The 14,404-nt window shown below is 46.1% G+C and overlaps 1 protein-coding gene across 3 annotated transcripts in view; it reads left to right on the forward strand.

Annotated features, from left to right (window-relative positions):
- The first annotated feature begins 9,309 nt into the window (after positions 1 to 9,309).
- The window catches only part of FGF13 (fibroblast growth factor 13), a 571,318-nt gene continuing 566,223 nt past the window's right edge, over positions 9,310 to 14,404 (forward strand). For all 3 annotated transcript variants that reach the window (XM_030209844.1, XM_030209847.1, XM_030209846.1), the window contains exon 1: positions 9,310 to 9,472. The gene's annotated coding sequence lies outside the window, so the exon portion shown is untranslated. The remainder of the gene's footprint in view (positions 9,473 to 14,404) is intronic.

Consider the following 14,404-nt stretch of genomic DNA (forward strand, 5'->3'; position numbering starts at 1 on the left):
AGGGAGAAAGAAAACAGGTGAACAGAAAAAGGGGGCAAAGAGAGAAGGCTGAAAAATGTCCACCCTGAGGACATAGGGAAGGTGGAACCTGGAGAATGATATTCTATGGAGGGTTAAGGCTGAAGAGGGAAGAAGCTGGGGAAGGGGGCCACGTCTTATGATGTGGTAATTATTTTTTGTACAAAATAATTAGAAATAAAGGGCTCAATTGTGCTAAAAGGTGGCCAGTGCTATGACTAGCTCATGGATTTCCCTGCACGCTGAGGCAGAGCCGTAGCGAGGTGAGCTCACACCCGGGGCGGATCGCCGCTGCGCACCCCCCCCCCCCGGATGCAGCACGGCGCACCCTCCTCACGCTGGAGCACACCCCCCCAGAGCGCATACCTCCCCCCCCCGGAGCGCATACCTGCGGCGAGGGACGGCGGGAGGGCCGATCTTCCCAACTGCACGTTGCTGGGGTGTGTCGGCTCCGCGCTGTTCACTGCTCTCTCTGTCCCGGAACAGGAAGTAACCTGTTCCGGGGCAGAGAGGGCAGTGCACCAGCATGGAGCTGACACCCCCCAGCGGCATGCACCCAGGGCGGACCGCCCCCCCGCCCCCTTCCTACGCCACTGCACTGAGGCCACCTTTAGTTCAGTAGTAAAATGGCCGAGTTTTCATTTCCTCAATTAAAGGCCATGCCTAATTTTCCCAACTAGCGCATAGCCATTAGCACCTGAGCCCTTATGACACCTATTTAGTAGGCGAGAAAGGCTCACACAGTAACCATGAGCTAATTGATAGGTGTACGGCTGTATAGCTGCGCTAGCCGATTTGCACCGGCACACTTACTCTCTGCCCCCAAACAGGCCTCTGGCGCTAACAAATAAAAAGCATTTTTTTGCACCTGGGAAGCATGCACAGATGCCAACACTTCCACAGGATGCCTGAGCGCACCCCACGGTAGTGCATTTTCCCCACATGGTAAGCACGCATTAGTGCTTACTGCTACTTAGTAAAAGGACCCCATAGCGTACAGAATTACCCTACCAGTAAATGGTTAAACAAGAAAACTTTACTCAACAATCATCTCCAGCTTTCCTATGCACAGTGTGTTCACAAAAGACCACAGAAAGAGATGTGACAATGCCAGCTCTCTGCCTATTCAGTTGTCTTCTAGCAGGCATTGTACCTTGTCTTTACTAGATTTTAATTGGCCAACCAAAGAGAAAGGCAAGGGCTCTAATCAGCTCTCTAGGCAAAGCACACGTTGTTTACATTTTTTTAAATAAATGAACCCTGAAGATTTGTGGTTGAAATTCTCATATCTAGGGACCAGCAAGCCTAGAATAGGCAGTTATTTGGAAGTCTGCCTGTAGATTTGATGTATTCCCTTGGCTATATTAACTCACATTCATCTACTTAGGGAGTATAATGCCCACTCAAATATTTGCTATTTAGGTGATGAATAATGGCCAGTAGCCAAGTGAATGTGCATTAAAATTGGAAACCTTAACAGAAGGCTCTGGCCGGTGTAAATAATAGGTATTTGAGACCTAGAACATTCTTACATTATCTCAGCCCCTATCCTCTTAATGCAGGATAAAAGTCATAGAGTCTGTGGCTATTTAACACCCAGTTTACCTTTTGTTTTCACCAATTCTGTATGTGCAGTAAAGAAAAAAAAATAGTCCAGATAAATTAGGACCTTACTTAGAAAGCTCACTTTATTGTTTGTTTGTTTTTAATGATGTTTTAAAAAAAAATAAAAATATTTAATGGGATTGGTCATATTTGTGAATTTTGTACTTTTGTTCATTGCATAGAATGGTTTTAACTGGTTTTGTATTCTATAATGTGTGATAAATAAATACACATTCTGCTAAGAAAAGCCCCTGGAAAACCCAAGAAAAATACCTTGATTTTCAAACCTCAAATTGATGCAATTTTCTTCCCTGTTTTCTTTGCAATGCATCACATCCATTTAGTCTGCTCCTTCCTATCCCCTTGTCTGATCCATACTCTTATTGGCCTTGGTCATCGCTCACTTATCCCCTGTTAAATTGGGATTACTGAAGAGAGTAAGTTCCTGTGAAGAGTCACTGAGGGGAGTGACTGAGAGGTCCCTGGGTGGGAGGAAGCCCAGCCCATGGGAGTGTTTAATAAACAACATGCAGAGGGAAAGTTCCCTGGTACAGAAGAGTGACAGGGAAGGGAGGGAGGGGGGACCCTGGAACTCAGAGGGAGGGAGAGGGACCCTGGAACTCAGAGGGAGGGGGATGGAAAGGAGAGAGAGAGGGGAGGGAGGGGGGCCTGGTACTCAGAGGGAGGGGGATGGAAAGGAGAGAGAGAGGGGAGGGAGGGGGCCTGGAACTCGAAGGGAGATGGAGGGGGGAACGGGGGGAGAGGGAGGGGGGACTGCACCACCTGTAACAAAAAAAAAATTTTCAGCATCCCCAAACATTTTGAAAAGTTGGCTACTATGAGTAGTATTGATATCCAAAATTTGCTCAATGCAAACTGCACAGGGGGATTGTATATAACTGTACATATATTCAACAATCCTGAGTTTCCCTGTAAATATACCTGGAAGGGAGGAGACAGGATTCCCTTTGTTGAATCAGAGGCCTTGTTATTTACAGCAAACACTCTGCCTGGTCTGTAGACTGGTGCATCCAGAGAGCGCCTCAGGATTAGAAGAGAAGAGGCAAAGGGAAGCAAAGTATAGGGCACAAGCCCTGAACACCCAGTTATATTCCCCTATTAGGTAAGATAATACAGTAATACCTCGGTTTTCATTGATAATCTGTTCGAAAACAATCGGCGAAATCCAAAACCGATGAAAACCGAGGCAATTATTTCCATATGAATCAATACGCGGGGTGATGCTCACACAATGAGAAACAACGCCACACTGAGCAGAACGCGTGGGGTCGCCCTTTGTTTTCGCAAAATTAGCAGCGAGGTCACATGGGCACGCCAACGAAATCCAAGACAAATTTTTTGCAGAAAGAAAATCTGCGAAAACCGAAACCGACGATAGCCGAAGTCAACGAAAACCGAGGTATTACTGTACAGCTCTAGCAGGTTTATCCATCAAATGTTATGTTTCTGCGTGTTTAACAATGAACAAATGTAAAGGGGGGGGGGGGGGGGGGGGTCACTATGCCTGAAAGAGATATGATGTTCCCATGCCTTGATGCTGCTGGTAATAGAGTGTCTGTGCAGAACACCCCCTCCCTAAAAAAAAGCCTGACTCACTAGTGCTATGGTAAAAAAGCCCAGCTTCCCCCCCCCCCCCCCCCCCCACTGCATCCTGTCCCTCCTTTCTACAATCTCTGGCTGGAAGGGTCTCAATCTATAGGTTGGAGAAGCAGCTACAAACACTGCTCCCCCTCCCCCTCAATAACACTTTGGGCTGTGTGGTGACCTTCAGTGTCATGGTCACATAGCGCTAGAGATAGTCAAGAACTTAACAACTCCACAATGGTCTTTCTTATCGGGGGAAAAGGACCTCAGACTACGCTCGATATTATAACTGCCACTTTATTCTGTGGCTACTTTCACCATCATAAGCAATACTTTAATCATTGGTCCAAAACCCCCCAAATAACAACAGTCCATATTCTTTATTGCCAACTAGTAAAAGAGGCCCGTTTCAGAGCAAATGAAACGGGCGCTAGCAAGGTTTTCGTCGCCAACACCCCCCCTCCCTGGCCAACCCCTTCATTGTTCTGCCATTGCTCCGCCCCCAACATCATGACGTTTGACGCGAGGGCAGGGCCCAAAGAGATTTCCCACCCCGCCTCCCTGCCTCCCTCCCTGCCAACCCCTTCATTGTTCTGCCATTGCTCCGCCCCCGTCATGACGTTTGACGCGAGGGCAGGGCCCGAAGTGATTTCCCACCCCACCCCGCCTCCCTGCCTCCCTCCCCTTTCATTGTTCTGCCATTGCTCCGCCCTCGAGGGCGGGGCCCGGAGCGATTTTGGTGGCTTCATCACCACGAACCTTCAAACCTTTTTGAAGGAAGTCAGGGCTTGGCTTCACTGACGTCAGTGTCCTCAGAATGTTGAGGGTGAGTTTTATTATAGTAGATTATAAAACTTCATTTCAATTCTTCAAGTTTTCTTGTTTTTACTTCCATGTTTATAATTTCACATAATAAAAGCTTTGTGAGGGTTAAATTAACATATCACTTATCTCAACTATAATAAAAGGCACCGTCAACGTTCTGAAGCTGACTCCGTGGCTTCAAGTGAAGGGTTCGTAAGGATCGTTAGGTTCGTCGCTCTGTCACCATCTTGCTCGGCCCCACCCTCACGCCTCTGATAGGTGCGCCGCCCTCGACGTCATCGCGTTTTGACATCCTTGACATCATCACATTTTGACGTCGAAGGCGGCGGACCTATCAGAGGCGCGAGGGCGGGGCCAACAGAGATGGTTAAAGAGCAACAAACCCGACGAAAATTACGAACCCTTCACTTGAAGCCACGGAGTCAGCTTCAGAACATTGCAGGTGGGTGGCTGGAGGGGAGGGGAGAGGAGGGAAAGAAAGGGGCCAACTACCCTGCAACTGCGAGGGAGGGAGAGGGGGGCAGCGATCCAGGAACTGGGTGTGAGGGTGGGCGGCCCCTGCAACTTGCAGGGTGGGCGGCCGGACCCTGGAACTTGGAGGGGGGGCCAGGCGCACCCAGAAACTGGGATGGATGGAGGGAGGGGGAGGGGGGGAAGACCCTGGAATGGGTGGGTGGGAGGGAGGGAGGGAGAGCAGACTCTGGAACTTGGAGGGGGTCCGGAACCTTAAATTGGGAGGGAGGGGGCACAGGCGGACCCTGAAACTGGGTGGGAGGGGGCCCCTGGCACACACTTTCATTCTCACACACACACTCTCGCACACAGTCTCACTCTCTCCATCACACACATTCACACATTCACTCTCCCTCGGGCGCACACACTCACACATTCACTCTTTCTGTATCACACACTCACTGTCACACACACTCTGTAAAACACACACACTCCGAGGAAAACCTTGCTAGCGCCCGTTTCATTTCTGTCTGAAATGGGCCTTTTTTCCTAGTCTTAAATAAAGATCCTGAAGATCCTACTGGCTTCATTGGAGGATCTTCAAAAACAATGATTGCGCAACTATCTCTGGAAACCTATCCCCCACAAATGCTAACCACCTGAAGTCCTTTTCCCCCAATAAAAAAAGAAGATTGTGGAGTTGTTAAGTTCTTGATTATCTTTTGCTTATACTACTTAAATTTGAAGAACTTCTGTTTTTTGCCATACTTTTGTTAGATAAGTATCCTCGCATAGGGGCCTTTTTACTAAGCCGTGTAGGCTCCTATGCACACCCAACGAGCTTCAATTTTGAGTTACCACCCAGCTACCATGTGGCCCTTGCGGTAATTTCATTTTTGATGCCCCTCCGCTACACGTGCCAGAAAATATTTTTATTTTCTGGCGTGCAGGCGGTAATCGGCATTTTACACGCATAGACCATTATGCCTGGTTACTGTTTGAGACCTTACCACCAGGTCAATGGCTGGTGATAAGGTCTCAGATCCAAAATGGACACGCAGCAATTTTCTACTTGCCGCATGTCCATTTTCAGCAAAAATTTTAAAAAGGCTGTTTAACTTTTTGGTTTCAGTTGCGCTGAAACTGATCATATGGAACTGGAAGCACAATTCCCAAGTGAACGTGGTGGTTCGGTGGCGCTGGATTCTATGGACAGACCGCAGCAACTTCTCTTACTGGGCACACTTCTACTCTTCAAAAATGGAAATCCTTAGACCCTTTCCTTTCGCCTGCAGACTAATGTTCAGAATTGAACTCAGCTTGGTGTGTTTTCTAATGCTGTATTATGTTTGTGTTTGTTGTATCTTTAAACTCTAATAAGCAAATTTTCCAAATAAAAAAAGGCATTTTTTACAGGTGCGCTGAAAAATGAGTCTGCACGCGCCCAAAACACACGTTTACACCAGTGGCATAGCTCAGGCCCATCCAGTAGCAGCACACCTATGATGTGTGGCTGGCAGGGATCCCAAAGCCCCACTAGCCAAAAACTGTCCTTCCTGCTTACCTTTTAAATAGCAGATCTTCACTTGATGCGAGCAGCGACTGATACATACTGCTTGCACTGACCCCACAGCCTTCCCCCTCTGATGTATTCCCAACTATGTGGAAACAGGAAGATGCATCAGAGGGAAGGCTGTGGGGCCAACATGAGCAGCGTGTATTAGTTGCTGCTCACTGCCAGTGAAAATCTGCTATTTAAAATGCATGCGGGGGAGGGAGATGTTTGAGAAATCATATGGCATGCAGGTGAGAAAGGGAGATACCAAATCACTTATGGGACAAGGTGAAGTTCTTCTGCCCACCCATCTTGGGCCCAGGCCCACCCAAAATTGGGTGTCTGGCTACGCCCCTGGTTTACACTACCACAGGCCATTTTTCAACGTGCCTGATTATACATGTACCTGTGGATAGTCTCCCGAGCTTCCACCTGATTGGGGCACTCAGGGTGGGCTGACTACCAGGCTTATAAAGAAATAGCATTTACCTCTGTCTGTCTATCTATTCTACTTTATCTGACTCTCCCACCCTCATTGCATATCTGTACAATAGGTACATGTATAAGCATATGTTTAGTTAGCTACACTCAGTAGAAAAAGTATTGTTCTTACATGAGTGCTTTGTTGATGATGACTTATAATGGCTTTATTTAACACCGATATAATGATAATGGATCGGAGAATATTTATATAGAGAGTGATTGTTGCACATTATGGCAGAGGGTTCGAGCTTAAATGGACACGAATTGAAAGATGGGCCAGAGGTTTCCTAATATTTGGCTATGGCTTGTGTGTACTGGCTTTTTTCAAATTGCTCAGAGTGACCTGGATAAGGACCAGGTCTGGCTTTCTGGACCAGGCTGACATGAGATATAGCTATAAATCATAGCTGAGGAGGGGACGGGCTGCCCCACAAGAACGTAAGGGTGACTGAGTGGCCCTGTGAGTAAGTTAAGATGGGCTTTGCTAATCCTGGTGTGCCCAGGGCTCCATGTGGTCTGTAGACTGGTGCATCCAGAGGGTGCCTTTTCCAGCATGGGGGGAGGGGAGAGAAGGAGGTGGATAGACTAGAATATAAGCTTGCAGCATACAGTGAGATTCTACTGTCAAGTTATCTAATAAACAGTGGCGTTCCTAGGGGGGCTGACACCCAGGGCGGATCACAGATGCACCCCGCCCACTGGGTGCAGCACCCCCCCGGAACAGCGTGATGCCCCCCCCCAGCGAAAGAACCCCTGATCCCCCGCAAAAGAACCCCCTGGGTGCACACCGCTGGGGGGGTGCCGCGCGCCTGCCGGCTCTTCGTTTTCATGCTCCCTCTGCACCCGGGGCGGACCGCTCTCACCGCCCCCCCCCCCCCTTGGTACGCCACTGCTAATAAAATTGCAGCCAACTTCTCCATCAATCATGTTGTGTTTCCATGCACTTAAAATGGACACCGGGCAGAAACAGGGGTCATTGCTACCCCATTGTTTTTTTCATTTTTTTTAAGTGGTGATGGTGGTGGTGTGTGTGTGTTTAGTACAAATCACTTTGTATCAGTCTCTAAAGATCTAATTGTTTTAAAACAAAACTTGACTTTTTAAACAAACCTCTAATGTTTGATACTCTGTTTTTGAATGATTAGGATAACTTTGCAAGTGAATAGTAAATTCCAGGTTTTCCATTGCTTATAAATCACAGACAGTTCTCATTCAGCTCTAAAAAGAACTTATTTTGTATAGGGATCCATATATCAGGATTTCTAGTCCTGAGTTTTGGAGGAAATCCACAGAATGCTTTTCTCCAAACTCCATCTCTTTTGACCATTTAAGATTAAAAGCTAGACCATGTTTTCATTATAGGTGGGAAAGAGGGAATCACAGATCCAGTTGCTACTGGTGATTTTAGGCAGGAAAAAGAGAGAGAGAGAAAGATTCTAATAAATGGAACATGTCCAATTTGGGGTTTTTTTTCTGGACTTTAGGAAAAAGGGTTGACTCACTATTATGTGAACAATAAATCAGAGATAATGTGTTCTTAAAGGTCACTACAGTTCTACTTACAACGGGCGTGTTGATTTCACTTGTGAAATAGAATTTCCAAAATCCTAACTTCAGTAAACATTTTTGAAAAAGTCTGGAGCCCTTCAGAAATATATCTATGATGATTTTAGCCAAGGCACTGCTACAACGAAATGCATTTAATCAAAATAATATTTGAACGGAGGAGCTGTTCTGTTTATACTGCGTACTTCTGTGTACCTCTAAATCGGAGACAAGACAAATCTGTGAACCGAACCTAACGTACAGGGAACAGAGACAATACCTACCCAAAACTACAAAAACGCAAAGGCTGGCAGATCCCCTTCCCCTCCCCCCCCCCCCCCCCATATTTAAATCTGTTTTTCTTCCTGCATTAAAAGTCAGGTTCTCCATAAAAGCTAGAAAATGAAAGTATATCCCAGTGTTCAGACATTTATCCCCCCCCCCCCCCCCCCAAAAAAAAAAAAAAAAAAAAACAGAAATGAGAAGGAAACACAGACCTTGCTGAAAAGCAATTAAAATAAGGGGGGAGGGGACCCTGAAAACTCAAATAAGAATCCCTGTATTTAAATCTGTTTTTCTTCCTGCACCAAAAGTCAGATTCTGCATAAAAGCTAGAAAAGGAAATTATATCCCAGTATTCAGACACTTATCAAAACCAAAAAAAAACAACAACAACCCAGAAATGAGAAGGAAACACAGACCTTGCTGAAAAAAAGTAAACATAAGAATAAAACAGAAAACTCAAAGAAGAATCCCCGAATTTCAGGTCCTTAGATCACATTCTGGAATCGTATAACTGTATAAAGATTCATAGTTTGCTGTCACTTTCTGCCCACAACCCCTACGTCACCATTTTATGGCTTCCCAACAGCAAGGTAAGGAGTCATCATCCTCCGTTTCTCAGCCAAGTCCGATAAGACCTTGGGGCGCATCTCCTGAGTGAGAAAAGCTGAACTAGCAAACTCCTTTTGAAAATACAACCCTAAACAGCAACAACCAAGTTGTTCACCCCTCCTTCAAGTGCATGCCTTTCACCCAGGAGAGCCTTAGCCTGGTAAAATGATCTGCCCACAGCTGTTTTTTACACTTAGAGCAACGTGGAAAGCAAAATAACGTGGAGAGGAATTCAGTTCCACTAAAAATAGAAGCAATATAGATCCTGTGACTTATTATCACTTCTTAACTCCTGCATCCAGTAAATTACCCCGCCACTCCATCCTTACTGGTGAAAACACCACAGGTTTGCTCACAATCAAAGGCACGTGAGGATTTTGTTTAAATGGTGTGTGTGATCACTGCACAATAGCCCTGATTTTGTTTAAGGTACTGGTCGATAATGGGATTCAGTTACTATTGACTACTCACAGTACGTCTGCTCTGAAGGTAGGTGCACAGAGGGCTGCTGAAATCCGTGAGAACGTGGCAGTGGGGTGTGTGGACAATGACTGATCATTAATATCACGCGGTTTCTGGGATAAGAATCATACCAGGCAGAATAATAAGAACTGGTCCAATACGTATGGGGTTGAACGACTTCAGCTTCTCATGCTTTGAGCCGCTGATTGGAAATGTATTAGCTGAAAAGCCTCTCCCTGCTAGTCGTGGTTGAGATTTATTTATGGTGAGTCTGCCTTAGACTTCTTCCTTAGTGTCATCTACCTCTTTGGTTTATTTGCACTGCACATTGTGGCTGCTTAACAGAAGCTCTAAGGAAAGACAGTCATGATTACTGAATGAAGTATTAGTGAAGGCTTGAGCACTGTCAGGTGTTTGGACTGGAACAGAATTATTGGGACCTGAGTAGAATAGCGCCCTCTGTTGACAAGGAAGGGGGAGCGGCTTATTAGGGATGTGCAAGGGTTTTTCTTCATGCTCATTTCATTAGTAGATATTTTTGTTTAATTTCTTTATTTTTTTTGTGTACTATCGTTCAACAGTGCCTACACTAAAACTGGCCATTTCAAATACAATCACATCCCTAGTGGACATTTATTCCTGTAGTATTTGAATATAAAAATGGTTTTGCTGTAGGCTATGTTGAACTCCATCTCATTGCAGAAAGCTTATTTGATGACTATGCCCTTTGCCTTCCCTATTGTCCAACCATTTTAAACATGTTTTACAAAGGAAATTCAATTAAAATCCAGTCTTTGTTTAGATGCTGCCTATACTGTGCATTTGACATAGATTATGCTAATCCAGAGCCAGCCTTGCCACTTGGCAGACTAAGCATCTGTCTAAGGAGGCAGAGTTTTTTTTTTTTTTTTTTTGGGGGGGGGGGGGGCAATGGTACAGCTCTGGCATATGCTAGAGCCTTCCGCCTCTGGGCCTGCTGTTGTTGCCCCCTCTACCTCCTCCGATTCTGGCCCTGATTTAAGAAATGATGAGTACTGCACAGACCCTGTAACAACAGGCGTGCATTGAAGTTCTGCTGCTGTTTCCTCCCCCTTGCAAATTCATTCTTCTTTAACTTGGGGCTGGTGCATGAGGAGGTAGATAGGTAGGTAGGTTGTTAGTGACCCAGATGCAGTGAAGGAATAGAGGAAGATACTAGACACATGGTAGGGATAGGGAAGGGGAGACTAGATGCTGGGCAACTGGGTGGGAGGAGGATTAGAAAGAAAGGGAAGATATTGGCAACCTAGGGAAGGGGATACATAGGAGAAGGGGAGCTGCTGTTGTCTTGAAGAATAGGGTGGTAGATAGGGAAAGGGGAGATGCTGACCACCTGGGGGAATACAGACCACGGGAAGGGAGATAGAAAGAGGAAGGGAAGATGCTGACTATGTGGGAGTGGTGTAGAGGGGGGAAAGGAGAAGAGGGGAAGGGGAGATGCTGGCCATGGGAAGGGAACGTGCTGACCACATGGGGGTGGTGTAGAGAGGAGAAAGGAAGATGTTGGCAATCTGAGGAGTGTAGGGAGAGGAAGGGGAGATGCTGAACTATTAGGAGGCGGTAGAGCCTTCAACTGACCCGGGGGAGGGGGAAGAGAAAAGAAGAAAATCCCATCACATTCTTGGAACCTATGTTTTATATGGCAAATTTGGCACTTAATACCAACAAGAGATGTTCATTCATGTTAATGAAATAATAGAAACCCTCCTTGAAGACTAGTGTACACTACAATGCACACTATCAACAACACACCAACACAAACTTTATGCAAACAGAACAAAAGGGGAAAAATGAAATGACAAACAAAACAAATTGTCCATGCACATTCCTACTCTATGCTCAAAGCTAGTTATCCATACTCCAACCTTGTACATAAAAAATAGATGCCCTAAATTCACTTGGATATAAATAGCAAAAACAGTCAAATGGTGGTTTTCGTCATTGCTCAAGAGGTGGAATTAAGTACAACTGCAGTACCGGCAGTGAGTAGTGCAGCCCCAGAGGTGAAAGGACAAGTGAACTGATCATCTTTTCACGCCCCAATGTTGGAATTTAGCAAGCAAACATTTCTTTCTTTCTTAATTGCCTGTCCTCTCATTAAGGCTTCTTTTTTTAGATGTTTGTAGAGGTCTGGTATTCAAAGTGAGTTATACATTTTCTAACAGGTTAGAAATTCATAAATCGCTAATATGTGAATTTTCAGCCCTCATACAGAGAACTGGGCCTCTTCACCCACCACAAATTCTCTTCCATGAAAACGTTTTAAAAATTTTTTTTTACATTTTTAAGCTAATAACTTCAATGAAAAACTTCTTATACTATCACTAATGCCATGCTTCACTGAATAGTTGCTTCAGGAAATGTGGAGGAATGTTTGATGTTGGGCTCAGACTAGACTGCGGTGGGTGCGATCTGCCCCGGGTGCACACGGCAGGAGGGGTGCAGGGAGCAGCCGCGTGGCTGTCGGCTCTGCTAGTTCCCTGCTCCCTCTGCTGTTACTTCCTGTTCCCTGCAGGCAGGGCCGGTCCAACCCAGTAAGCGAGGTAAGCATGGCAGGAGGGCGCTGACCTCTGGAGGGTGCCGCCGCGCCATGTTGACCCTCGCTGCTTACCTCAGCTCCCACACCCCGACAGCAGCCCTGCCTTCAGTTTCCTGCTCCGGTACCCGCGCCGCCCTAGGGCATTTAAATCTTATATTTAAATTTACCTCCACGGCGCAGCTGCTGCGCAGCATCAGTGAAAGCGCTGCTGCCCGATGTCTCTAGCTTTCCCTTCGCTCATTCGTTCCCTTCTCAGTGTCCCGCCCTTGCAAGGAAATGAAGTCAGAAGAAGGCGAGACACTGAGGGAACGAACGAGCAAAGGGAAGGCTGGGAGACATCGGCAGCATCGCTTTCACTGACGCTGCACAGCTGCTGCGACGTCAGAAGTGAATTTAAACACAAGATTTAATCCAGAGAAGAGGGCGGGCAGGTGGACATGGGAGCGGGAGGGCAGGGGAGAGAGGAGCATTGATTGATGGACATGGATGGGAGAGCAGGGCCCAGAGAGACAGGAGAAATTGCTGGACATGGAGGGGAGGGAGGAGAATTGCTGGATATGGATGGATGGAGGAGGGAAGGGGAGAGAGGAGCATCGATGGACAGGGCCCAGGGAGACAGGAGAAATTGCTGGACATGGAGGGGAGGGCAGGGGAGAAAGAGGAGAATTGCTGGATATGGATGGAAAGATGTATGGAGGGCAGGGGAGTTGCTGGACATGGGTGGATGGAGGGGAGGGCAGGGAGAGAATTGTTGGACATAGATGGAGGGGAGGGGAGGGAAGGGAAGACGGGTGTAATATTTTCAATGATGCCATGGCTAGTAAAAGGGGTGTGACTACTGTAGGGGTGGAGCCATAGTGATCCCGCCCCTGGATGGGTAGGGGCGCCGACTAATAGGCTGCAGGAGGGCGCCAGAAACCTTAGGACCGGCCCTGCCTGCAGGTAGGAAGAATGCACTGGTGGGGGGCTTGGAGGTGCTGCACCAGGGGGGGGATGTCCTGCTGCACCTGGGGGGGTGCGCAGCGGCGATCTGCCCCGGGTGGCAGCTGACTAAGGAACACCACTGCTGGACTGATCCCTGAAGCAGCTGTTCAGCAAAACATGGCGCATGTCGGGCATCTGGCCCTTTGCATTAAGGGGCCCTTTTACTAAGCTGTGGTAAAAAGGGCCTTTCGCTAGTGGTGGCAGCTGTTTTTGCCATACGCTGAGGCCTTTTTTATTTTTTTTTTACCGCAGTGGGAAAAAGTCCAATAAAAGAAATGGCCATGTGGTAAGTTTGCACTTACCTTGTGGCTATTTCAGGGGGAACACTTCCTGCCTCCCATTGAGGTGGCAGTAAGGGTTCCTACGCTAAGCTGGTGGTAACCGGGCAGCAACCCCTGTGGTAATATTTTTCTGGAATTTCCAGTAGCACTTGCAATGCATGTGCTGGGGGTAGAACTACCACCAGAGGCCATGTTAGGCCTGTGGTAGTTCTGAGTTACCGTGCAGCAATTCTTTAGTAAAAGGGCTCCTAAGTTTAGTGCGTTAGCAATATTATAAGAGGTTTTTCAGTGAATTTATTAGCTTTAAAACTTTATATATATATATATATATATATATATATATATATATATATATATATATATATATATAATTTTTTTTTTCATGAAAGAAAATTAGTGAGGCAGGTGAATCATGACCTTGTGCTGGTCATGTAAAGAGTCACCACTGAGGTTACATTCCTTTTTATATATTACATAGATTAGCTATGTTGTAAAGTATATGGTTAGCATGGGAAGCACACATTTTCATTGCCCAATTTTGCAGGCATGCCTACGTTCCGCCCATGGGCACGCCTCCCACCTTGAAAAATAAAAAAAATATTTTTTAGTGCAGGATTAGCACGCGCTAAGTGGAAAACTACCGCGGGACGCCTCCATATTTTCCACAGTAGTGCTCTTTTAGCATGCGGTAGACCCGTATTAGGCCTACCGTACCTTAATAAAAGGGCCCCTTTACCTCAGTCCTAGGAGCTTTGTTATTACTGCTGTTGGATTGAACCCCCATTAACATAGTTGATGGAAAGTACAAAATACTTTAATATAGAAATGTCAAACAGTATGGGCTAGGGTACTGCAAATTTTCTCAAGATATTAACAGAAAAAGCTCTTTGCTGCTTCAGGGTGATTTAAGTAAGGATCATCATTGTACAGTTATGAGACACATGAGAACCCTTGAATCAAATTCCAGAGAGAAATAAAGTGAGTTTTTAATATTCCTTTGATATAAGTGAATTACAATAACTAAATAACATATTCTACTGCATTCTATACTGTGTATAACCTGGAAATCAAGAATTTCATGAAGATGAAATCAGTGGAATAGATGTATCTGAAAGA

The sequence above is a fragment of the Microcaecilia unicolor genome, chromosome 7 (genome assembly GCF_901765095.1).
Source record: "Microcaecilia unicolor chromosome 7, aMicUni1.1, whole genome shotgun sequence".
NCBI lineage: Eukaryota > Metazoa > Chordata > Amphibia > Gymnophiona > Siphonopidae > Microcaecilia > Microcaecilia unicolor.